At 50.0% G+C, this 25,422-nt stretch overlaps 1 non-coding gene and 5 pseudogenes across 1 annotated transcript; all 6 read left to right on the plus strand.

Moving 5' to 3' along the window:
• Positions 1-8,071: 8,071 nt before the first annotated feature.
• Positions 8,072-8,190, plus strand: LOC144825517 (5S ribosomal RNA; annotated as a pseudogene).
• Positions 8,191-8,300: 110 nt separating this feature from the next.
• LOC144825856 (5S ribosomal RNA) lies at positions 8,301-8,419 on the plus strand. The gene has a single exon (XR_013609626.1). It is a non-coding gene; the product is annotated as a 5S ribosomal RNA (ribosomal RNA).
• A 1,013-nt stretch (positions 8,420-9,432) lies between these two features.
• On the plus strand, positions 9,433-9,550 carry LOC144825862 (5S ribosomal RNA; annotated as a pseudogene).
• Positions 9,551-9,660: 110 nt separating this feature from the next.
• LOC144825466 (5S ribosomal RNA) lies at positions 9,661-9,779 on the plus strand (annotated as a pseudogene).
• Positions 9,780-10,114: 335 nt separating this feature from the next.
• Positions 10,115-10,233, plus strand: LOC144825625 (5S ribosomal RNA; annotated as a pseudogene).
• A 4,179-nt stretch (positions 10,234-14,412) lies between these two features.
• Positions 14,413-14,521, plus strand: LOC144825552 (5S ribosomal RNA; annotated as a pseudogene).
• The last annotated feature ends 10,901 nt before the right edge of the window (positions 14,522-25,422 follow it).

The raw sequence follows: 25,422 nt of genomic DNA on the forward strand, positions 1-25,422 counted from the left end.
CAGATGACAGGGGCGGGCCCAACATGGTTGCTGGCAGATTTCCTGTGCCGGTGCTGCGAGCACTTGGAGTACTGCAGGCACTGGTGTAGCCAGGGCGTGTCGCCCTTTGGGTGCCTGGTGTTGCAGTGAATGGGCATTCTGGACTCCTGAATGACGTCGCCTCAGAACCCCATGGCCTGCTTGTGCTACACTTGCCTGGAGGATTGGGAGTGCAAGCGGGCCGCTTTATGTTGAAAACGGAGATTAGCATACTTGGTACAGAGGAGGATGGGCCACCCTCCCTCCCTCAGGTAACTTAATTGCTGGAGGCTGCTCCTGTAGGTGCGTGCTGAAGGTCCTGGGCTCACCCTATCTGAGGAGACATACAGTTGGAGCTACTGAAGTGCGACGGCTCGATATTTGATCTGGGTGACCGTTGTGCAGGATGCGTTGCTCTACTCCTCTTCCTTGGGGGCCTCACACTGACGCACCTACAATAAGCCATACCTCCTTGGGCCTGCCCCCCACCCATTGATTACTGTGATTGTTAGCAGCAGGATATTGTTAAACTGAAGACTTCAAAGCCCCCCTGCCAATGTCGATTAGTACCTGGATGGGAGACTGCCTAGGAATACAAGATACTGTAGGCATTTTGTTTTGCTTTAGGTCAATGAGAGTGGCGTGTTTCTCTTACTATGGCCAACACTGAAGTAGGATGAAAAAGCTATGGGGCCCAAAGTCAGTGCTCTTCATGCCTACGGCTAAACCACCCTGAAAGCATCTGATCTTGTCTGATCTGTAGGCTTTTTGTTTTGCTTTAGGTGAATGAAATGGCTTGTCTTGCTTACTATGGCCAGCACTTAAGTAGAATAAAAAAGCTAAGATCCCAAAAGTCAGTGCTCTTCATGTCTCTGGCCATACCACCCTGAAAGCACCTGATCTCGTCTGATCTCAGAAGTTAAGAAGGGTTGTTTGTTTTACTTTAGGTGAATGAGGATGGCTTATCTTGTGTACAATGGCCAGCACTGAAGTAGAATGAAAAAAGCTATGATTCCAATGTCAGTGCTCTTCATGCCTACTGTCACGATTCGCTCCCTGTGTTCTCGTGTCCACCACCAGGGGGCTGAACTGTGGGACTCTCCAGTGTTCTAATATGCATCCTGAAACTCCCCTGCATGCATATCTTGACTTCCAGCCATTTGGACACTATTTGGGAAATGACATCCATTCCCAATCCATGCCGGGTTTTGTGAAAGCCAGCCTGCTTAGACTTAAAGCCAGCCTACTTATGCCTGAAACTCCATTAGGAGAAGCAAAGGAATTCGCTTTTGCTTCTCCCTCAGCCGAGAGGAAACCGAACTGGCAACAAGACTCCACGCCCCAGCGTGGTACACACGAAAGTCAAAGTGCTGAGTAAACAGGACAAACACGGATAAGATCCGCTTTCTTACCGCTACTCCTCGAACCCAAACCGTTCTCCAAGATGCGAAAGGAATTATCGGAAACATCAAGTTCCCCGGGGCTCCTTTTGATTACGCGATGCGATGCGCACGCACCGTGCGTTCATTACGTGACTGCCCCTCAGCATGACGGGAAATGTAGTTCGCAGTCATTCCGATGCGCTAGGAGCGCGGTATTCGGTTCGTTGTTCCCCCTGCCAGGCGGAACTTGACAGGATCGGCCTCAAATGAGGTGGAGAGGGCTGTGCAATTCAATTATATCACAGAATAACAAACACACTATGTAAAAGAGAATAAACAATTAAAACCGATAAAAGTTAGCATATAAAAGTTAGCATAAAAGGGTAATCGAACCAAGGGTATTAGCAGCATAAATGTCATTAAAGTGCAAATTTTGAGTAGGAGTAGTAATCACCAGGGTCTAGAATGAGTGAAATGAAATATTCTGAGCCTCAAACTACTCACAAGTCAGGGTAGGCACAAAATAGTCAGACTCAATACCTTTCCCAAGATTCGCTCCGGCCCTATTGTTAGAGAGGAGGCCCTGCCCTGCCTCTTCCTGGTGATGACGGGCCCGCCCCGGCGCGTCCCGTGCTGCGGGGGTTGCTCGACGATTTTCTAGCGCCTCCGGGCGCAGGCAGGGGCGTCACAGGTGCGCCTTGTGACCCCGGGGCTGCTGGGAGTGGTAGTGTCGCTGGCCGTTTCCCTCACGGCACGGAGAAAAGAAAGAAGCACCCAGCCGTTTCCCTCACGGCTCCCGGGCTGGTGCTGTTGCTGCGGGTGAGTTCCAAGCGTCCCGTGCTGCGGGGAGCGTTTGCCGATTTTCTAGCGCCTCCGGGCACAGGCAGGGGCGTCACAGGTGCTCCTTGTGACCCCGGGGCTGCTGGGAGTGTTAGTCTCGCTGGCTGTTTCCCTCACGGCGCGGAGAAAAAGAAAGAAGCACCCAGCCATTTCCCTCACGGCTCCTGGGCTGGTGTGTTGCTGCGGGTGAGTTCCTAGCGTCCCGCGCTGCAGGGGGCGCTCGCCGATTTTCTAGCGCCTCCGGGCGCAGGCAGGGGCATCACAGGTGCGCCTTGTGACCCCGGGGCTGCTGGGAGTGGTAGTCTTGCTGGCCGTTTCCCTCACGGCGTGGAGAAAAAGAATGAAGCACCCAGCCGTTTCCCTCACGGCTCCCGGGCTGATGCTGTTGCTGCGGGTGAGCTCCTAGCGTCCTGCGCTGCAGGGGGCAGTCGCCCATTTTTCTTGCGCCTACTGGCGCAGGCAGGGGCGTCACAGGTGCGCCTTGTGACCCGGGGCTGCTGGGAGTGGTAGTCTCGCTGGCCGTTTCCCTCACGGCGCGGAGAAAAAGAAAGAAACACCCAGCCGTTTCCGTCACGGCTCCCGGGCTGGTGCTGTTGCTGCGGGTGAGTTCCTAGCATCCCCTCCACTAAAAAAAGCATCAATAAAAGCCCTCCGAGGTCAGTAGGCTCGCTGTCGTAATATCGTAATAAATGAATGGCTAGAGTCTCGTGACACAACCCCGGGCCCCTGAATACAGTGGCCCTCACCACAGAGAACAAAACGTGATTGTGATATTGCATAACGACTACTGGTAATACCCATGTCCTCTCACCTGTGACCTGCATCTGGCAAATTATAGTCCCACTGGCCACCGTATGTTCATGCTACACTGCGCGTGACACAATGCAGTCACACCCGTCCTGTCCCACCCTGTACTCAACCCCGAAGACCACGCAGCGGCACGTGCTACGCAGCCTACAACACGCAGCATGCACCATGTGATCGTGCGTCCGGTGTGCACAGTGTCGGCACGTGTGCGCTTGAGCGTAGCTATAAAACAATCTGGTCCGAGACCCACTCAGTGAGCGTACTGTGCTGAGGAGGGCTGGAGCTCTGGTCACCATGCATGGCGAGTGATTATGTTACGTCACTTGGGTGTCTTCCCTCAAGTTTTCACAGAAAGGCCTGAAACATTGGGCAAACTGGATAGGATTTGAAGAAGTTCACAAGGAAATTTTAAGATTGAATGAAAATGTTATTAATTAATTCTACCTATCATCTCACTCGCCATTTGGGGTACAGCAGTAGTCACACGTGTCACACATTGAATTATATATCTGAAATTATTTCCTACACAAGAAAACAGAGGCACATCCATATTATATAACAACTTTAGTTCGGCCAGACCAAATGGCTTTCAGATGACACCGTCGCGCTTCTCCTTCATCAGGAACATCATGACACAAAAAGAAATACATTCTGACGATACAGTGCAAGCAGGACAGTAAAACACATTGAATTTCAGGCAGTATATGAAGGCCACCGCACCTTTACAACTCTCAGTGCACAGGCAGAGAAACCACAAAGTGTCTGCTTTAACATGCACATTACACGGCAATTATAGTATATTTGAAGCTTCACTAAGCCTACTCATGTCAATTTAAAACGACTTTATATTAATTACAGTGGAAGCATTTGATGTGTGTCTTGTTCATGTTGATTAAACATACATAGTGTATTTTTATATTTGCGTCCTCACTAATTCAAATCTAACAAAGGCTGATTAAAGCGTCATTCCTACCTCAGTTCGTAAAAGTGTAATTCAGTTGTGTAACAAAGAGAACTATTATTACAGGTCATAGAAGTTTCAAAAAAAGGTTTCTATTATTACATGAATGACTAGCAAAAATGGAGGCCTAGGGGTGACAGTCGAGTGCGGCCAAGAGGCACTGGTTTGTAAGGGCTGAGGACGCCCACTGACAATGGGCTGGATGGGAGGAACTGTCCTGCCCTAGGAGACTGAACTATGCCTCACTATCCGATGCCCTTGATCTCTGTAGGGGGCTTTGGCTCACCTGTGCTTTGTTGCGGGGGTCATGCTCTTTTCAGCGCTGCCACAGATGACAGGGGCGGGCCCAACATGGTTGCTGGCAGATTTCCTGTGCCGGTGCTGCGAGCACTTGGAGTACTGCAGGCACTGGTGTAGCCAGGGCGTGTCGCCCTTTGGGTGCCTGGTGTTGCAGTGAATGGGCATTCTGGACTCCTGAATGACGTCGCCTCAGAACCCCAGGGCCTGCTTGTGCTACACTTGCCTGGAGGATTGGGAGTGCAAGCGGGCCGCTTAATGTTGAAAACGGAGATTAGCATACTTGGTACAGAGGAGGATGGGCCACCCTCCCTCCCTCAGGTAACTTGATTGCTGGATGCTGCTCCTGTAGGTGCGTGCTGAAGGTCCTGGGCTCACCCTATCTGAGGAGACATACAGTTGGAGCTACTGAAGTGAGACGGGTCGATATTTGATCTGGGTGACCGTTGTGCAGGATGCGTTGCTCTACTCCTCTTCCTTGGGGGCCTCACACTGACGCACCTACAATAGGCCATACCTCCTTGGGCCTGCCCCCCACCCATTGATCACTGTGATTGTTAGCAGCAGGATATTGTTAAACTGAAGACTTCAAAGCCCCCCTGCCAATGTCGATTAGTACCTGGATGGGAGACTGCCTAGGAATACAAGATACTGTAGGCATTTTGTTTTGCTTTAGGTCAATGAGAGTGGCGTGTTTCTCTTACTATGGCCAACACTGAAGTAGGATGAAAAAGCTATGGGGCCCAAAGTCAGTGCTCTTCATGCCTACGGCTAAACCACCCTGAAAGCATCTGATCTTGTCTGATCTGTAGGCTTTTTGTTTTGCTTTAGGTGAATGAAATGGCTTGTCTTGCTTACTATGGCCAGCACTTAAGTAGAATAAAAAAGCTAAGATCCCAAAAGTCAGTGCTCTTCATGTCTCTGGCCATACCACCCTGAAAGCACCTGATCTCATCTGATCTCAGAAGTTAAGAAGGGTTGTTTGTTTTACATTAGGTGAATGAGGATGGCTTATCTTGTGTACAATGGCCAGCACTGAAGTAGAATGAAAAAAGCTATGATTCCAATGTCAGTGCTCTTCATGCCTACTGTCACGATTCGCTCCCTGTGTTCTCGTGTCCACCACCAGGGGGCTGAAATGTGGGACTCTCCAGTGTTCTAATATGCATCCTGACACTCCCCTGCATGCATATCTTGACTTCCAGCCATTTGGACACTATTTGGGAAATGACATCCATTCCCAATCCATGCCGGGTTTTGTGAAAGCCAGCCTGCTTAGACTTAAAGCCAGCCTACTTATGCCTGAAACTCCATTACCCAGAATTCCCTGCTCACTGCTTTGTCTCCACCCCTGCAGGCCAAGGATGGGTGGAGGAATTCAGCTCACCTGCGGGTGGCTGCTGCTAGCCTGCTCACACCAGCTGCATGTGATTACTGTGAGCTCTTTTAAGCCCCAGCTCCCTACAGGCAAAGGTTGGTCATTGTAACTGTTTACCGGTCAGACCAATCCTTGTTTCCAGAGTTCCCTGAGCTTTTGCTATTCTTGTTTCCAGTGTTTCCTGACCTTTAATTATGCTTTGTTCCTGACCTGCTGCTGTTTTCCCTGTTCCTGAATTAGCACTGCCTGCAGTGGTACCCTGACCCCATAGCCTTAGTATTCCTTGTTCCCGAACTGCAGCAGTTGCCCTTCTCCTGAATTAGCACTGCTTGCAGTGCTACCTTGTTTCCTGAGTTCCTGAGCTATAGCTATTCCCTGTACCTGAATTAGCACTGCCTGCCGTGCTACATTGTTTCTTGAGTTCCTGAGCTATAGTTATTCTTTGTTCCTGGGCTTAGCTATGTCTTGTTCCTGATTTGCACTGCTTGCAGTGCTCTCTTGACTCCTTGTTTCCTGAGCTGTAGCTATGTCCTGTTTCCTTGAACTAGTATTGCCTGCAGTGCTACCTTGACTCCTAAGCTCTAGTAATTTCCGTGTTCCTGAACTAGCACTGCCTGCAGTGCTACCTTGACTCCTGAAGCTTTGGTAGTTCCCTGTTCCTGAACCAGCACCGTCTGCAGTGCTGCCTTGACTCCTGAGCCTTAGCTCACTTCTTGTTCCTGCCCCAGCACTGCCTTCTCTGCTACTTAGTTTTCTTGATTCCTTAACCTGCACTATTCTAGTATACCCTTGTAGCCTCCCCTTCTGTATATCCGTTTCCAGTCCCTGCCTTGCTTCCCATTTCCTTGGCTCCAGTTCTAGTTTGCTGCCTTTCTATTCTGCTGTCTTACTTCTGTTACCTTGTATGTTTGTTACCTGCTTTCTGCCAAGTGTGCCCTGTCATTTCCTTCCTTTCCTGTTAAGCACTCCTCCTTGCTAGCTCCTTGTCTATTGTGCTTGTGTTTAGTTCTACCCCTTTGCTGTTACTGCCTTGCGCGTTCCTGTTTGATCGCCAGGATCCGTGGGCTCAGCTGACTACCTAGGTGGTGTTTCTTGTTCACTGTGAGTTTTGTCTTTGAGTTACATTTATAACATCACTATAGGTATAAGTTCCACAGACCCTGCCTTTGCATGCATATCCTACATGTGGGTATTTGCAGTCAGTATCTGTAACAGCAATTGCGGGTAAGAAACTTACTGAGCTTCAGTCTTACCATGTGGAGCTCCTGAGTGCTTTACCCCACACACCCTTTATTGTTAATGTTGTATTATATATATATGTCTTGCACGTCTGTCCCGGGTGTTCACTTGTACAGGCTTCCTCTTTGGATCCCTTTTTCTCCTCTGAATTCCTTTATGATCCTGGGCAGCACTGTACTCCTCCTTTCTATGTACGTCTTCTACCCAGTTCCCAGTTCTTGTCCAAGTCCCTGACTGTGTTCCCCACATAGTCCCGGACAGTCCCTGACACCTACAGCCACACCACCCTGAAAACAGCAGATCTTGTCTTATGGAAGAGGTTAACCACGGTCGGTCCTCGTTAGTACCTGGATGGGAGACCTGGGAATGCCAGGTCCTTTGACTTTCTTTTTGTTTTGCTTTAGTTGAATGATGGTGGCTTGTCTCACTTACAATGGCCAGCACTGAAGTAGAATGAACAAAGCTTAGAGCCCCAACATCAGTCCTCTTCATGCCTAGGGCCAGAACACCCTGAAAGCACCTGATCTTGTCTGATCTCAGAAGTTAAGCAGGTCGGGCCTGGTTAGTACATGGATGGGAGACTGCCTGGGTAGCAGGTCATGTTAGCTTTTTTTCTTTGCTTTAGGTGAATGAGGGTGGCTTGTCTCACTTACTATGGCCAGCACTGAAGTAGAATAAAAAACACTTAGAGCCCCAACGTCAGTGCTCTTTATAACTAGGGCCTGAACACCCTGAAGCACCTGATCTTGTCTGATCTCAGAAGTTACGCAGGGTCGGGCCTGTTAGGTACCTTTATGGGAGACCGCCTGCGAATACCAGGTGCTGTGGGCTTTGTTTCCTTTAGGTGAAAGAGGGTGGCTTGTCTCGCGTACTATGGCCAGCATTGAAGTAGAATAAAAAAAGCTAAGAGCCCCAAAGTCAGTGGTCTTCATGCCTATGGTCATACCACCCTAAAAGAGCCTCATCTCGTCTGATCTCAGAAGTTAAGCAGGGTCAGGCCTGTATGCGAGACTGCCTGGGAATAAAAGGTGCTGTAGACTTTTTTTTTTGTTTTGCTTTAGGTGAATGAGGGTGGCTTGTCTCGCGTAATATGGCCAGCACTGAAGTAGAATGAAAAAAGCTAAGATCCCCAAAGTCAGTGCTCATTATGCCTACAGCAACACCACCATTAAATCACTAGATCTCGTTTGATCTCAGAAGTTAAGCAGGGTCGGGCCTGGTTAGTACCTGGATAGTGGTACACCTGGGAATATCAGGGGATGTAGGCTTTTTGTTGTTGTTTAGCTTTAGGTGAAAGAGGGTGGCATGTCTGGCTTACTGTGGCCAGCAATTAAGTAGAATATAGAAAGCTATGATCCCCAAAGTCAGTGCTCCTCATGCCTACGGCCATAACACCCTTAAAGCACCTAATCTCATCTGATCTCAGAAGTTAAGAGGGGTCGGGCCTGGTTAGTACCTGGATGGCAGACTGCCTGGGAATACCAGGTGCTGTAGGCTTTTTTTTGTTGTTCTGCTTTACGTGAATGAGAAAGGCCTGTCTCGTGTACTATGGCCAACACTGAAGTAGAATGAAAAAAGCTTAGAGCCCCAATGTTAGTGCTCTTCATGCCGAGGGCCAGAACACCATGAAAGCACCTGATCTTGTCTGATCTCGGATGTTAAGAAGGGTCGTGCCTGCTTAGTACCTGGATGGGAGACCGCCTGGGAATACCAGACCAGGTGGTGTAGGCTGTTTTTTGTTTATTTTGCTTTAGGTGAATGACGGTGGCTTGTCTTGGATACTGTGGCCAACAGTGAAGTAGGATAAAAAAAAAGCTAAGATCCTGAAAGTTAGTGCACTTTATGCCTAAGGCCATACCACCCTGAAAGCATCTGATCTCAGAGGTTAAGCAGGGTCCGGCCTGGTTAGTACCTGGATGGGAAACCACCTGTGAATACCCGGTCCTGGAGGCTTTTTTTATTTGTTTTGCTTTAGGTGAATGAAGGTGGCTTGTCTCGCTTACTATGGCCAGCACTGAAGTGGATTGAAAAAAGCTTGGAGCCCCAACGTAAGTGCTCTTAATGCCCAGGAATAGAACATCCTGAAAGCACCTGATCTTGTCTAATCCCAGAAATTAAGAAGGGTCGGGGGCCTGGTTAGTACCTGAATGGGAGACCCCCTTGGAATACCAGGTCCTGTAGGCTTTTTGTTTTTTGTTTTGCTTTAGGTAAATTAGGGTGGCTTGTCTCGCTTACTATGGCCAGCATTGAAGTATAATTAAAAATCTAAGAGCCCCAAAGTCACTGGTCTTCAGGCCTACGGCCATACCACCCTAAAATAACCTGATCTCCTCTGATCTCAGAAGTTAGGCAAGGTCGGGCCTAGTTAATACCTGGATGGAAGACAGGTGCTGTAGGGTTTTATTTGTTTGTTTTGCTTTAGGTGAATGAGGATAGCTTGTCTCGTGTACTATGGCCAGCATTGAAGTAAAATGAAAAAAGCTGTGATCCCCAAAGTCAGTGCTCTGCATACCTACGGCCACACCACCCTGAAAGCACCTGATCTCGTCTGATCTCAGAGGTTATGCAGGGTCGGGCTCGTTCGTACCTGGATGGTAGACCACCTGGGAATACCAGGTCCTGTTGGCTTTTTTTGTTTATTTTGCTTTAGGTGAATGGGGATAGCTTGTCCGGCTTACTATGGCCAGCACTGAAGTAGAAAGAAAAAAAAATAGAGCCCCAACATCAGTGCTCTTCATGCCTATGGCCAGAACACCATGAAAGCACCTGATCTTTTCTGATCTCAGAAGTTAAGCAGGGTCGGGCCTGGTTAACAGCAGGATGGGAGACCACCTGGGAATATCAGGAGTTGTAGGCTTTATTGTTTGTTTTGGTTTAGGTGAATTAAGGTGGCTTTTCTCGCGTACTATGGCCAGCATTGAAGTACAACGAAAAAAGCTAAGAGCCCCAAAGTCAGTGCTATTCATGCCTACGGCCATACCACTCTAAAATAACCTGATCTCATCTGATCCTAGAAGTTAATCAGGTATGGGCCTGGTTAGTACCTAGATGGAAGACCACCTGGGAATGACAGTTGCTCTATTTTTTTGTTTGTTTTGCTTTAGGTGCATGAGGGAAGCTTGTCTTGCAAAATATGGCCAGCACTGAAATAGAATTAAAAAATCTAAGATTCCCAAAGTGAGTGCTATTCATGCCTACGGCAATACCACCCTGCAAGCACCTGATCTCATCTGATCTCAGAGGGTAAGCAGGGTCTGGCCTGGTTAGTACCTGGATGGGAGACAGCCTGGGAATACCAGGTCCTGTAGGCTTCTTTGTTTGTTTTGCTTTAGGAGAATGAGGGTGGCTTGTCCCGATTACTATGGCGAGCACTGAAGTAGAATGAAAAAAGTTTAAAGCCCCAACATCAGTGTTCTTCATGCCTAGGGCCAGTACACCCTGAAAGTACCTGATCTTGTCTGATCTCAGAAGTTAAGCAGCAACAATGGGCCTGTGCACACGTCCACAGTGTATGCAGAGCAATTTCTCTTTACCAAAAGCTTCTGACACATTGGTGATATGGTGTTACACAATATATTACAAATCAATAAGAACAATCAGGAGTATTTATTTGTTCTTTTAATTCTGAATGGTTGCCCAGCCAACACGTGTTTCGTCTGGGGAAGTACCCCAAGACTTCTTCAGGGCTTTTAGGCAGATGAAAATGTTGGCAACAATGGGCCTGTGCACACGTCCACAGTGTATGCAGAGCAATTTCTCTTTACCAAAAGCTTCTGACACATTGGTGATATGGTGTTACACAATATATTACAAATCAATAAGAACAATCAGGAGTATTTATTTGTTCTTTTAATTCTGAATGGTTGCCCAGCCAACACGTGTTTCGTCTGGGGAAGTACCCCAAGACTTCTTCAGGGCTTTTAGGCAGATGAAAATGTTGGTGGATCTCTCTGCAGGTTGTACTTCCGTCCCAGCTGGCGTAGGTAAGTAGGAGATAAAATCTTGTCAGGTCCGGAAGTGAGGACCATGTGGAGGAGCAGAGAGTTGAGGCTTCACTTCTTGTGGTGTGCCTTGTTAGGCGGCAGCGTGCCCCGTGGTTTAGCCCGGTTCAGATTCGGACAGGGGGAGCCAATGACGATATCTGTAGCTGTGGAACAGTGAGTGCGCCGCACGTTTTTGACTGCCGCAGTGTCTGAGACTGGAAGTCCGGGTTGGGCCTGGTTAGTGTCTGCATGGGAGACCGCCTGGGAATAACAGGTGCTGTAGGCCTTATTTTTTGTTTTGCTTTACATGAATGTGGATGGCTTGTCTTGTGTACTATGGCCAACACTGAAATAGAATGAAAAAAGCTTAGAACCCCCACATTAGTGCCCTTCATGCCTAGGGCCATAACACCCTAAAATCACCTGATCTCGTATGATCTCAGAAGTTAAGCTGGGTCGGGTTCGCACCTTGATGGGAGACCGCCTGGGAATACCAGTGGCTGTAGGCTTTCTTTTAGGTCTCGTCTACGCAGCGCGCATGCGCTGCTTAGGAGGAGACCTTTAGAAATCGATTCACTTTTTGGTCCAAAAACGTGCACGCTTTGCATTGCTTTCAATGGCAAAGCGTGCACATTTGGCGATTCCCTTGCCGGAGCGAGCTTTGAAACCATCTGTTTGTAATAAACTTCCAAACAGATGGTGCCCAAGGCTCACTCCCGCAAGGGAAACGCTGTGTGTGACCTCGGCCACACTCCCCCACCCTTCCCACTTGTTAACCCGCAGGCTATTATTGTTGGGTGAATCCGCCTCGGGAGCAGCTGTCAGGAGGAGGTAGAGGGCTCGCTCTCCCACTCTGCGGTGCTTTATTTCATCTTTTCCAGCGCGGCGCCCACAAGGGACACCGCGCTCACTAATTTATTTATTTATTTCTTGCTCTCCCAAGCACGCACGCACCACTCGCGGGCTTTTTAGGTCTTACTCTATAAACTATTACCCCACCCAGTCTTTTTGCCCTCTCCATGCATCCTGTTCTCCTCATGGGATCCCTCTCTTTGCTCCCCATGTACCTCCCTTGCTCCCTCCTTTGCCCCCTCTTTGCTCCTTTCTCCCTCTCCTTGCTTCCTATTTACCTTCCCTACTTTTTCTCCGTTCTCCCACTTCACAAGCTCCTCCGGACTGCTCCATCTGCGCCAGAAGCTTCCCAAAAGAGTGAGTCACGGCTGCCAGGTGGCCCCAGGCCATGCGTGACACTTTTAATCCGAGCAGAACACCCACCCCGCATGCACACGCCTCGAGCCACACGCCGACTATAGCCGCTATAGCGCCTCCAATCCTTGGAAACCGCAGCAAGGATCCCTGGAGATGCAGGCAGCAGAGCCCTGGCTGGGTAGGATTAAACATAACCGTAACTTACCAGGGCAGTCAGTGGGCCGGGCGCCTCCTCCAGAGGTGCGCACCCGACACAGCACGATCCCAGCAGGTACACGCACGTTACACCCGCGATCATTACGTAACTGCCAGTCCTACGTTTAAAGATGGTAGCTCAGCTGTTCATGTGCCTGCTGCATAGATCCCAACACAGCACGCAAACTGAGTCGGTTTACCAGCCAAGTGTGTAATTGCTGTTTCAAGGAGGATCGTGAGACCCCAATCCCAATGAGACAGTAGTTTATTTGGTTAAAGCACCTGCTGCCTAGTAGTGAGTAACTTCCAGATAATAATTCTAGCTGACAACTAACAAGGCCTGCAGCAACGCTCTTTGCTTTTTCCCCATTTGCATGCCTTTTCCATATCAGCCATGCTCAACTTATTTAGTTCCTGCCTCGCGCCTTTCTTCTTCCCTCCAGTTTCCCTTCCCACACTCCTTTTCGTTCCACGCACCTCGTGTTTTGCAGCGCCTGCATGAGGTGCCCCCCTGGCGGACTGTTTTCATGGCAGATTTACTCTGTGTGAACCAATCCAACCCCCTTTACCGCCACCCGCCCCCACTTCTGCAGACTCAACACTACAGAGGAAACTGAACAAACAGGTATCAGTTTGGGAATACGGCTGCTCTATTCGTGTACTTTCAGCTGGTTTGCTCCCAACTTTACCCTTAAAGTTCATACATTAAGCCCTAAACTGTCAGTGCTTGGGGATGTTAAGACAACATATAACAGCAAAATGTGTCACTTACATGTTTATGCGCCTCCTTGAGGTGCCCCCCTGGCTAACTGCATTCATGGCAGCTTTACTCTGCGTGAACCAATCCCCCGCATCCCTTCCCGCCCCCACTTCTGCAGACTCAACACTACAGAGGAAACAAAACAAACAGGTATCAGTTTGGGAATACAGACATTCTGTTCATGTACTTTCGGCTGGTCTGGACGCTGCTTCTGAGCAAATCTTTCAGCACCGGCACTCATTCACTTACAAATTAAGCACTTCTCTCTTCCCTTCCTTCATGCATTATCTTTCTCCCTAGCTTTCTATCCTCTCAACCGACCACCTTATCCCTCTCAGTTTCCCTCCATATGACTGTTGCCAAAGCGCCAACATAACATTCAACAATCTAAACAGCAGTCGCATTATTAGAATATTTGCAGTATTTTTCTCTGCATTTTCCAAAGTTTTATGTACAATGTGCAATCAGCTGCACTATCTACTTCTCATGTTTGTAAACTCGCAGCTTGTGTGCTGCATGGCTAAACACTTATAAGGTCCCAAGGCAAGACCCATTGGCTATGCTTATTTCTTTTGCTTTAGATGAATAAGGATGGCTTGTCTCGCTTACTATGGCCAGCACTAAAGTAGAATGAAAAAAGCTAAGATCCCCAAAGTCAGTGCGTCTCGTACCTACAGCCGTCTCACCTTAAAATAACCTGATCTCGTATGATCGCAGAAGTTAAGCAGGGTCTGGCCTAGTTAGTATCTGGATGGAAGACCGCCTGGGAATAACAGGTGCTGTAGGCTTTCATTTGTTGTTTTGCTTTAGGTGAATGAGGGTGGCTTGTCTCGCTTACTATGGCCAGCAATAAAGTAGAATGAAAAAAGCTAAGAGCCCTAAAGTCAGTGATCTTCATGCCGAGGGCTAGAACACCGTGGAAGCATCTGATCTCTGAAGTTAAGCAGGGTCGGGACTGGTTAGTACCTGGATAGGAGAACGCCTGGGAATACCAGGTACAGTAGGCTTTTTCTTGTTAGCTTTAGGTGAATGAGGGTGGCTTGTCTTGCATACTATGGCCAGCACTGAAGTAGAATGGAAAAAGCTAAGAGCCCCAATGTCAGTGCTCTTCATGCCTAGGGCCATTACACCCTGATAGTACCTGATCTTGTCTGATCCCAGAAAATAAGCAGAGACATGCCTGGTCAGTACCTGAATGGGAGGCCACCTGGGGACACCAAGTGCTTCCGTTTTTTTTTTTTTTGTTTGACTTTAGGTGAATGAGGGTGGCTTGTCTCGCGTACTATGGCCAGCATTGAAGTAGAATGAAAAAAGCTAAGAGCACCAAAGTCAGTGCTCTTCATGTCTACAGCCATACTAGCCTGAAAGCATATGATCTCAGAAGTTAAGCAGGGTCGGGCTTGGTTAGTATCTGCATGGGAGACCTCCTGGGAATACCAGGTGATGTAGGCCTTTGTTTTGTTTATTTTGCTTTAGGTGAATGTGGATGAGTTGTCTCGTGTACTTTGGCCAGCACTGACGTAGAATGAAAAAAACTAAGCACCCCAAAGTCAGTGCTCTTCAGGCCTACTGCTAAACCACCTGAAAGCATGTGATCTTGTCTGATCTCTGAATGTAATCAGGGTCAGGCTTGGTTAGTACCCGATGGGAGACCGCCTTGGAATACTAGGTGCTGTAGGCTTTTTTTTGTTTGTTTTGCTTTAGGTGAATGAGGATGGATTTTCTTGTGTACTATGGCCATCACTGAAGTAGAATGAAAAACAGTTATGATCCACCACAGTCAGTGCCTGTCATGCCTAGGGCCACACCACCCTGAAAGCACCTGATCTCTTCTGATCTCAGAAGTTAATCAGAGTTGAGCCTTGTTGGTACCTAATGGGAAACCACCTCGGAATACAGGTGCTGTTTTTTTTCGCAACCACGAATTCATACTCCTCCCGATCCAGGTGTCCCGATATGGCGTCCATGCAAGATGTCCTTCAGGCCTTAGTATTAGTTCAACAGGAACTGGCCTCTTCCAAAGCAGAAACCACTGCATTAAGAGAAAAGGTTGACAAATTAACCAGAAACCCTTTTGACGTGTCAGCTTCTACCTCACAAATACAGGTCACGGTTCCGCCTCCCATACCACTGGCTAATTCAGAGAGGTATGCAGGAGACCCTCTGAAAATACAGGTGTTTCTGACTCCGATAATGCTGCACTTTTCATGTAAACCTGCATCCTTCCCAAACAACCATTCTAGAGTAGCTTTTGCCATATCTTATTGGGTGGGTGACGTCGCCACCTGGGCCGTCCCTTTGGTTAGGAATAACGATCCAGTGTTGTCAGATTGGGCTGCCTTCTGAGCCGAATTCGAGAGAGTGTTCAATAGAAGAGCAACCACGTTCAGTGCTGATCATGAATTGTTAGATCTGAAACAAGGGAGAAACGATTTAATATCCTACCTTACGTCCTTCAACCGGTTAGTGGTCGAAGCCGCATGGCCAGAGGAAAAGAGAATGTCTCTCTTTTATCAAGGTTTGCGTGATGACATGAAGGATGTGTTGGCACAAATCGACCCTCAGCCTACCAATTGTACAGATTTGATTAATTTGACATTAAAACTTAATAGCCGGATGTCATAAAGAGGGGGAGAGTAATAAAAGGTGGAAAGAGTTTATTATCGGTCCTACAAAAACCCTGTAGGGCTATGTTAAGCAGTGAGGCGGGGCGGAGCCAATGGAAATAGGAGCTATTAGAGCCCTGTTAACAAGAGAAGAAAGGGAGGGTCGTAGAGTGCAGAGATTGTGTATGTACTGCGGGAAAAGAGGGCATTATGTAAGAGACTGCCCCTCTAAACCCAAGTCACCAGGCGCCTGGTCTAGGAATAAGAAGGTGGCTGTTTCAGTCACACGCTCAGAGTTAGGGGTACCCGGGGTGATGTGAACAGAATGTGACACAGACAAGGGTAGGGGGATGCCATCTTTATCGACCACTGCATTAAAAGACACTGAATCCCACATCGTGCTCCCTATGAGTCTTGAGTGGAATCACCACTTCCATCATGTATTGGTCACATTGGATTTTGGGCCACGGGGAATTGCATTGATAGTGGTTTGGGGACAAGCCTTGATTTAGGTAGAGTTCCCCATGGGATGCTGGAAGAGGTATTGCCCGTAGATGGCAAGTCTCTGCAATCTGGTCTCATTACGGATCAAACTGAGTCCATACTGTTATCAGTAACTGATGCTACCAGACTGCCTGTAGAGGAACTATCCTTGAACATTATCGAGGCCCCACAATATGAGGTGATATTGAGGATGCCTTGGTTCTGTCATCATAATCCCACTATAGATTTGAGGACTAAAACAGTACGGTTTCTATCAATGGAGTGCCAGAAACATTTTGCTCAGAACACTCTGTCTCAGGCTGCAGCAAAAACTTACCTATTTTATGTGGCTACTACAGCTGAGAAGGAGACGGTGTTACCTTCGGGGTACGAGCAGTTTGCAGATGTCTTTAGTGAAACTCAGGCAGAACATCTTCCCCCACACAGGCAATATGATTGCCAGATAGATTTTGTAGAAGGAGCAACCATCCCTGCTTGTAGAGTGTATGCATTGTCGGAGCCAGAGACCAAACACTTGAGGGAAAACATCGATCACTATCTGGAGATTGTGTTTATTAGGCCTTTCCGTTCCCCTGCAGCCTCTCCACTGTTCTTCGTAGCTAAAGCGAACGGTGACCTGAGAGCCTTTATAGATTACTGCATGTTGAACAAAAACACTGTAAGCAACAGATACCCTTTGCCACTCATCTCGGTGTTATTGGATCAGGTGCTTGAGCCTACGGTCTACACTAGGCTGGATTTGAGCGAGGCCTTTCACCTGGTGCGTATTTGAGAGGGTAAACCGCTTTGAGACCCTTTCTGGCTTATTCGAGTATACTGTAATGCTGTTTGGGCTTTGCAATGCCCCAGCGGCGTTTCATTATTTCTTAAACGATGTTCTTAAAGAATATGTGGACCACTTCGTAGTAGTCTACATTGATGACATTTTGATTTACTCCACTTCTAATGAAGTACATAGAGAACAGGTCACGCTAGTACTAAAGAAGTTAAGAGAGCACCACTGGTATTGTAAATTGAGCAAGTGTGAGTTTGGAGTGCATGAAGTGGAATTCCTAGGGGTTATGCTTTGTCCAGAAGGGTTACACAAGGCTGAACCTAATGTACAGGCGGTGGAAGAATAGCCTACTCCCAAAAATGTGAGAGACGTCCAATGTTTTTTGGGTTTTCCGAACTATTAACGCAGGTTCATTCTGCATTTTTCCTAAGTTGCGGTCCCAATCTCTTGATTGCTACGAAAGGGAGTCCCTTTCATTTGGACCAGCGGGGCTGAGAAAGCATTCCTTTCTCTAAAGAGAGCGTTCACTATGGCGCCAGTACTTACACGTCCCAAACTTGAGAATCATTTTGTGGTGGAAGCAAACGCCTCTGATGAGGTCATTGGTGCCATACTCTATCTGAGAGATAAACACACTGGGCAGATACATCCAGTGGCATACCTTTCCAAGAAATTGTACCCAGCAGAAAAGGACTATACAATCGCTGAAAAGGAACTATTGGCTATTAAAAAGGCCCTTCAGGAATGGAGACAGTACCTGTGGTGGGCTCGTTACCCCATCACAGTGTACACCGACCATAGGAACCTCTAATATATGAAGACGGCTCTGCATCTCTCACAGCAGATGAGATGGATGCTCTTCTTTGCAGAAAATGACTTTGATGTTACCTTTAGGCCAGATACTGAGCAAGGCAGACTCTCTGTCCAGACAGAAATCCATGGGAGGCACTACTAGCAAAGTCACAGAGGCAATCACTGATCCCTCAAAGGTGCTTTGTGCCATCAGGGTGGCAAATCTTCTTGAGGAGGTGCGCCAACACAAGACAACCTCTGTGTGGGAGAAATGGGCGGAACAAGATGTCGACCGCACTGTGAAACAAGGGCTGCCTTTTTATAAGAACAAGTTGCACCTAACTACTTCAGAACTGCAGAAGGAAGCCTATGTCTGGTGCCATGAATCCCCGTTGGCAGGGCATCCAGGAACACTCAAGACGACGCAGTTGGTACAGCGACATTTTTGCTGGAAACATTTAGGTAAAGATATCTCTTCTTGGGTTTCTCAGTGTGAGGAATGTGCTAGAACCAAAGGGGAAAACTCAAAGCAGAAAGGGAAGCTTTTGCCCATGCCTACTCCCCAACAACCCTGGCAGAATATTAGCCTGGATATTATAACAGGGTTGCCCCATGATTAGGGTTATTCAGCCATATTGCCTACGGCGGGATAGACCGCACAGTTACTGATGAGTAATGTCCTATGAATCTATGGGTTGCCCTAGGTGATCGTGTCCGACCGAGGTCCCAAATTCATCGCTAGGTTCTGGAAATGTGGTGCAAGGCATTAAAAATCGATTCCACGTTGTCAACGAGCTTCCACCCGCAATCAGATGGCTAGACGGAGAGGTTAAATCAGACTCTGAAGAAGTATCTCCTGTGCTATGCTAAAGAGGCTCAGGACTCATGGGGGTCTCTGTTGTAGATGGCTGAATTGGCTTATAATAGCGCCTGGCATTGCTCAATGGGGGTATCCCCTTTTCTGGCTAACTTTGGGTATAATGCAAGAACACTGCCCGTCAGCATTCCGGCTGACATGGTGAATCAGCCTACAGTTAGAGAACATGTGAAGAAGCTGCAAGCTGTTCATCACTAGAGCGGCACCTCTGTTTAAGGTGGTCGACGTGCGCTGTTTTGATCTGTGCGAAATTGTGTGGGAGAGACTCTGCTTTCATTTTAATGTTTGGCAGTGATCTAAAACTTCAAAAACGTATTTCTAATTCGGGGCTTTGTTCTCAATTGCACGCAGTGTTTTTGTGTGGCACTATGTTTTGTTCTTTTTAAAAATACTATTTTACGGGGGCGTGGCTAGCAGCCAACGATGGCGGCCGCAGCTTAGAGAGGCTCCCGTGGGAAGGAGGCATCCCGCATTAATCCGCTATCTTCATCCGACTAATATTAATGTCTGAAGGGGCGGACCGTGTCTAGGGCCCTTGCGGCGCTCATCGGAGCGTTCCAGAGACCGAAAGGACAGGCGATCGCCTTGAGCCGGCTCGCGGAGCGAAGGGGAGGAGGGGCCTGTTGTCCTCCGGAAAGCTGCGGTGTGGAGTGCGGCTGGAGCCCGAGCGGAAGTCGGCCGTCGGCGGCTGGGACGGGGCGGAAGTGCCGGTCCCGCGGTCGTTCTGCCTGTCGGCGACCGGACCTACAGTTCAATCCCCAGGACTTGGTGAGGCATCTTGCGGAGCCCGGCGGAGGTACACTCGCCCACAGCCCCGGCGTGGTAGGTCCGGAGCGACGGGGCGGGCGCCCGGGGGACGGCAGCCGCCATGTTGAGGGTCGGGCCCTCTTGATACTGCAGCCCCCACCATCCACACAGCGGTCGGAGGCACCGCACCGGCGAACGAGGGAAGAGGGGTGCCCCCGTCCCTGTGAGCGGCGGCCGGCAGAGAAGCCATCGGTGAGTCCTGCGCAGCCCTCCCCCTCCCCCAACGCTCCACAGCGCACAACTGACCACGGGCGCGCTTGGGGAGTCGGGGGTACAGCGGAGAAGGGCGCCAGACAGCAGCATTTGCTACCGCACGTGGCGGTGGGAAGAGTAGCCCCTCATTCGGCCTGGCATTGCTGACACGATAGTGGAGGGGGCTCACCTGGCCTTCCCGGCAGCCATCTCATCGGGCGCAAACGTGGTGGACAGCACGGCTGCTTGCACCCAGGTTGGCCTTCCACTAACAAGCTACACTGCGTGCCCTCCGATTGCCACCTGGGACGGCCACAGTTGTTGAGACCCGAACGAGGGACTTTGGGCCCGAGTGTTGGTCGCGGACCCATCGCTGCAGGACTCATCTTTTTATTGGCCCTGACTTGCCGTATAGGTGGGGGAACACACCGCCCACGGAGGAAAGGCCATGTCAAACAGAGGGCCCAAGCTCACGGCAGCGCAAGCTAAATTGAACAGATTCGCATACGAACAACAGACACCTCCCCAGGAACAGCGCAAATCCACAGGGAAGACGATGGACTCGGAGAGCGCCAAAAAAGTCACGCTTGAAGATGTAATGGCAGCGCTGGCACAGGTTCAGGTCACGGTGGGGGCCACGGCCACGGACGTCACATTGATAAGAGCGGACCTTCAGAAAATCAACGAAAGGGTCAAGCAAGTGGAGGTAGTCGCTAAATCCTTGGTGGAAGACGTGTCTGAACTGCAAACAGCGGTAGAAAGGCTACAAACAGACAACAAATTTCTCAGGGACAAACTGGATGATCAAGAAGGGCGCTCACGACGCAACAACGTCCGAATTCTAGGCGTGCCGGAATCGGAGGACACGGGCGCTCTTGATCTCTATGTGGAGGACCTGATCAACACCAGACTCCAACCGAAGGGTCTCTCCAACTTCTTTTCGGTGGAAAGGGCACATAGGGTCCCGGGAGGAAAGCCTAAGCCTGGAGGACCGCCAAGGCCGATCCTTGCAAGGCTGTTCAACTTCCGAGACCGCGACGCCATCCTACAAGCGGCGAGAGTGGCACCTGCTATTCAGATACAGAACTCACGGATTGCCTTCTTTCCAGACTACACGGCCGAGGTGTCCAGAAAGCGAAGAACGTTCCTTGAGATTAAAAAGACGCTGAGGGAAAAGGAGCTGCCCTACTCGATGCTCTTCCCGGCCCGACTGCGAGTAGTGGCGGACAAGAAAGTGTGGTTTTTTGATTCCCCGGAGGCGGCTCGCGACTGGCTTGAGGGTTGGCGCACGGACGACCGCTCGAAGAGACACCAACGGTCCAACCACAGCCAAGGAGACGACAATGGAACTGGTTCCCAAACGTCGGGCCGGGGGGGTGCGGGAGGCTCCCCACCCCGCGGCCGTACCGGCAAAGGCGGAATGGAATGACTCGCTCTCATGGTCCTGGAATTGCATTACCTGCTGAACAATGGTTGATGTATGCATTAGCCGCGAGCAGACTCTGACACGGGTGGACCCCGGAAGCACGTGGGGATGCCGCCTGATCGGGGAGACACTCTCCCCCCACACGCAAGTACACTGGTTAAGGGGAGGTTTAAGCACTCTGCTCAGTTGGGGGGGCGGGCAGTTGAAAGTCCGTTAGGCAGGGGTGCAGGGAGGGGGGAACAGGGGAAGGGAAGTTTTGTTAAAGTTAGGAATTCACATGTAAGGTCAACACAAACACGTTGCTTTCACCTTAATTCTCAGATGATTGGTGGGATGAACGAAGACTGGCCCCCTTGGCCGAACCCCTCATACGTCCTACCACAGGTACACATACCACACGCTCAGGACTCCCACTCCCTTTGTCATGCCTTAGAACTCACGCCGCCAAATGGCTGGGAGCCAGATCCCTGAGGCAGATGGCGTAGCCTCGGAGTCTCAGCGCTCATCCCTGAGGTTATTGTCTTGGAACGTGAGGGGGCTGGGGGACAAAGTGAAGCGGGGTCTGGTGTTAACCGCACTTAAACGACAGAGACCCACCATAGCGCTGCTGCAGGAAACACACCTGACAGGGGGGGCTACCAAAGCGATGGATAGGAAGGGATACAAAATGATGGTGCATTCGAGTTTTACGTCTGGGTCGAGGGGTACTGGCATTATGATACGGAGGGCCTCGCAATTCATCCCTTTACAAACCAGGAAAGACGATCAGGGCTGCTTTGCCGCGCTGCAGGGACAGTGGGAGGGTAGGCTTCTTAATATAGTATCCGTCTATGTCCCACCGGCACTACACTCGGTGCAGCTTCCAAAGCTGGGTGATTTTCTGCTATCTCTGCCCGAGGGTGAGGTTATCCTAGGGGGGGACTTTAATGCCATAGTGGACACACAATTAGACAGGTTCCCGGCATCATCTCCCACGACCTGGACCCCCCGCCTACAGCGTTTCATTACGGCTATGGGCCTAACAGACGTGTGGAGACTCCTTCACCCTTCTCTACAGCAGTACACGTTTCACTCCGCCGTTCACGGCAGTATGACGAGAATAGATCACTTTCTAACCCTGGGAGATGCGCTCCGACTTGTGGACGCAATAGAGATCCACCCCCGAGGTATTTCAGACCACTCGCCAATCTCTCTCACACTCTCCTCCCAGGAAAGGTCCCGTAAACGCATTTACCCCATACACGCCACCTACCTGAAGATTCCCCAGGTCCGCAAGGCCCTTAAGAGAGCGACAACACATTACTTTACTGAGAATGTGGGTTCAGTGCGCTCACCAGGGGTACTTTGGGAAGCCTACAAGGCGGTCTTGAGGGGTCAAGCCATAAGCTCCATCACGAGACATAAACGGGAACAGGCACAAGAGTTGGATAAATTGGAACTGACACTGCACACCTTGCAGACAGCACACGAACGTCACCCATCCCCAACCTCCTTACATGCACTTGACATACAGCAGCGGCTATACAACGATCATTTGCGCATTCAGGTACGGAAACAGATTACCGACACTCAGGATCGGGTTTATGAGGTAGGGGACAAGGCAGGGAGAATGCTAGCTTGGCTAGACAAAAGGGAAGGGAACTCCAAGGGAATCCCACGATTAAAGGATGGTCAGGGACAGGTGTACACGAACCCACGGCACATAGTAGATCAGCTCGCAAGTTACTTTGAAGGGGTCTACACACCAACAGCAGTGATAGCCCCTGAGACGGCTAGGGAAGCATTGGCGCCAATTGTGATCCGAACTTTATCGCCGGAAATGTCCGACGAGTTGGAGGCGGACATTACCGCTGACGAAATTCAAATGGCGATCGTGGCCCTGAAATCAGGCAAGGCACTGGGTCCCAACGGCATACCTATAGAATGGTATCAAGCGGCACCGGAAACTCTTAGCGTGCATTTGCTAGGAATGTATAAGGACTGTCTAGATAAGGGCGCACTTCCTCCAGATCAGAGGATGGCAACGATTGTGGCCATCCCCAAGCCAGGGAAACCACCTGAGGACTGTTCGTCCTATCGTCCCATATCACTGCTTAACGCAGAGGCTAAAATCCTCGCCAAACTCCTAGCGACTAGGCTCTTACCGCATCTTGCGTCCCTTGTCCACCCGGACCAGTCCGGATTCATGCCACACAGGAACACGGCGTTGAACTTACGTCGGCTGCATGGGGTACTGGCCAGGGCAGATTCCATTCCGTCCCCGGCAGTGGTGCTGGCTCTCGATGCCAGGATGGCTTTTGACCTCGTGGAATGGAACTACTTGTTTGAGGTACTGTCGCGGTTGGGGTTTGGTCCCCGCTTCATAGCGTGGGTTAGACTGCTGTACACGGAACCAGTTGCTCAGGTGGTGGCGAACGGGCACATGTCGAGAACGTTTTCCTTGGGGAGAGGTACGAGACAAGGGTGCCCCCTCTCGCCATTGCTGTTTGCGTTATCCTTGGAACCACTTGCCACTCTCATTAGGACCTCACCCTTACTGAAGGGAATAAGTTGGAAGGAGGGTCAGGAGGATCGTTTGTCACTTTATGCCGACGATATGTTGGTATATCTCATGGACCCGGATACTGGGGTGCCGGCCCTGCTACACCTCTGTGATGATCATGGGAGGGTCTCCGGGTACACGATCAACTGGAGCAAGTCGGAACTGTATGTCGTGAAGGGACAACTCCCCGTGTTAGCGGCGGACTGCCCTTTGAAGGTGGCAGGCTCCTCCTTTAAATACCTGGGTATTCACGTGACTAGAGACCCCACTGAATTTTTGGACAAAAACTTGTATCCCCATTTGGATAGATTCAAACAGGATGTCAAATTCTGGGCGGGGCTCCCACTAACGCTTTTGGGCAGGGCCGCGTTATATAAAATGATGGCCTTGCCCAGATTTTTGTATGTTCTGGATAACACGCCCTACCAAGTGCCTCCCAGATTCTTTCAAAGAGTGGCGGCTCTGGTCTCCAATCTCTTGTGGGGTAATTTGCCGGCTCGTATTGCTCAGCCCAAGTTGCACAGGGGATGGTACGATGGGGGCATCGCTTTGCCCAACCTGAAACTGTACTATTGGGCAGCGCACCTTAAACCCATCAACCAATGGCTCCACGCCCCCCAAACGGAACCAGCCTTTCAGGCCGACAGGGACCAACTGGGTACTGATACCGTGCTGGCCCCGTTGTATGACCAACGCCGAGTCCGTACATTAGTGGGCCCCACCAAACTAACAGTGACGCTCTGGCATGCCTCGACGGCGGCTTTGGGCTGGAAGGGGAAAATAACGAAACTCACTCCGTTATGGGATTCCCGAGCTTTGGGCAATATGAGAAATAGCCGGGGCTTTTCCCAATGGGATGCTATAGGGATTTCCACGGTGGGGGACCTTTGGGAGAGAGGGGAGGTGATACCTTTCACAAGATTGAGAGAACTGTACACCCTGAACGAACGGGAGCTCTATAGGTACATTCAGATAAAGCATGCACTGCTCACTGTCCTACCCCCTCACGCAGACCTACCGGAATCTTCCCCGCTGGAAGACCGCTTGCTCACAGAATTCATGCCCGAACGGGCGACGTCCCTCACATATCGCAAATTACTTAACAACCTGCCAGACCCACTGATATCTCTGAAGGTGAAATGGGAGGGAGACACTAGTGAAATGGACGAACATGAGTGGAATGCAGCCATAGCGTCGCCTAAAGAGGTGGGAATCTCGGCTCGGATGCGACTAGTACAGCTGAAGATATTGCACAGGGTCTACTACACCAGAACTATGCTACATCGCATACACAGATCACAACACCCTTATTGTCTTCGCGGTTGTGGGGAGGAGGGCACATTTTTTTACACCTTATGGGACTGCCCCCGGATCAGGGAATATTGGACACGGATCCTCCGCACCATTTCACAGACACTGGAGACATCGTTGTTGCCCGAACCACGGCGGTGTTTACTTAATGTGTGGGAACCTAGCGATCTATCCAGACACGGCCAAATCTGGGCAACGGTGGGTCTAATGGTGGCCAAGCGAGATATTGCTCAGCGATGGGGGGCTGCTGAGGTACCGACCAAGAACCAGTGGTGCTTAAATATGGACAGGGTGATGATAACGGAAAGGGCGGTTTACTCCAGTAGGGCCTGCCCGGGGAAGTGGAACAAAATCTGGACTAAGTGGAATGCCTACAGAGGGGATATTTGTGAGCCCTTAGCAGAGGAGGAACTGGAGGACTCTGAAGGGGAGGAGGATGATAGCTAGTACTCCCGCGACACAACATTAAGGGGTGCATATTAGTCGCCAGGGACTCACTGGACAGCGTACTGCCACGGGGA

This window comes from Lissotriton helveticus, chromosome 3_1 (genome assembly GCF_964261635.1).
Source record: "Lissotriton helveticus chromosome 3_1, aLisHel1.1, whole genome shotgun sequence".
In the NCBI taxonomy this organism is placed as follows: Eukaryota; Metazoa; Chordata; class Amphibia; order Caudata; family Salamandridae; genus Lissotriton; species Lissotriton helveticus.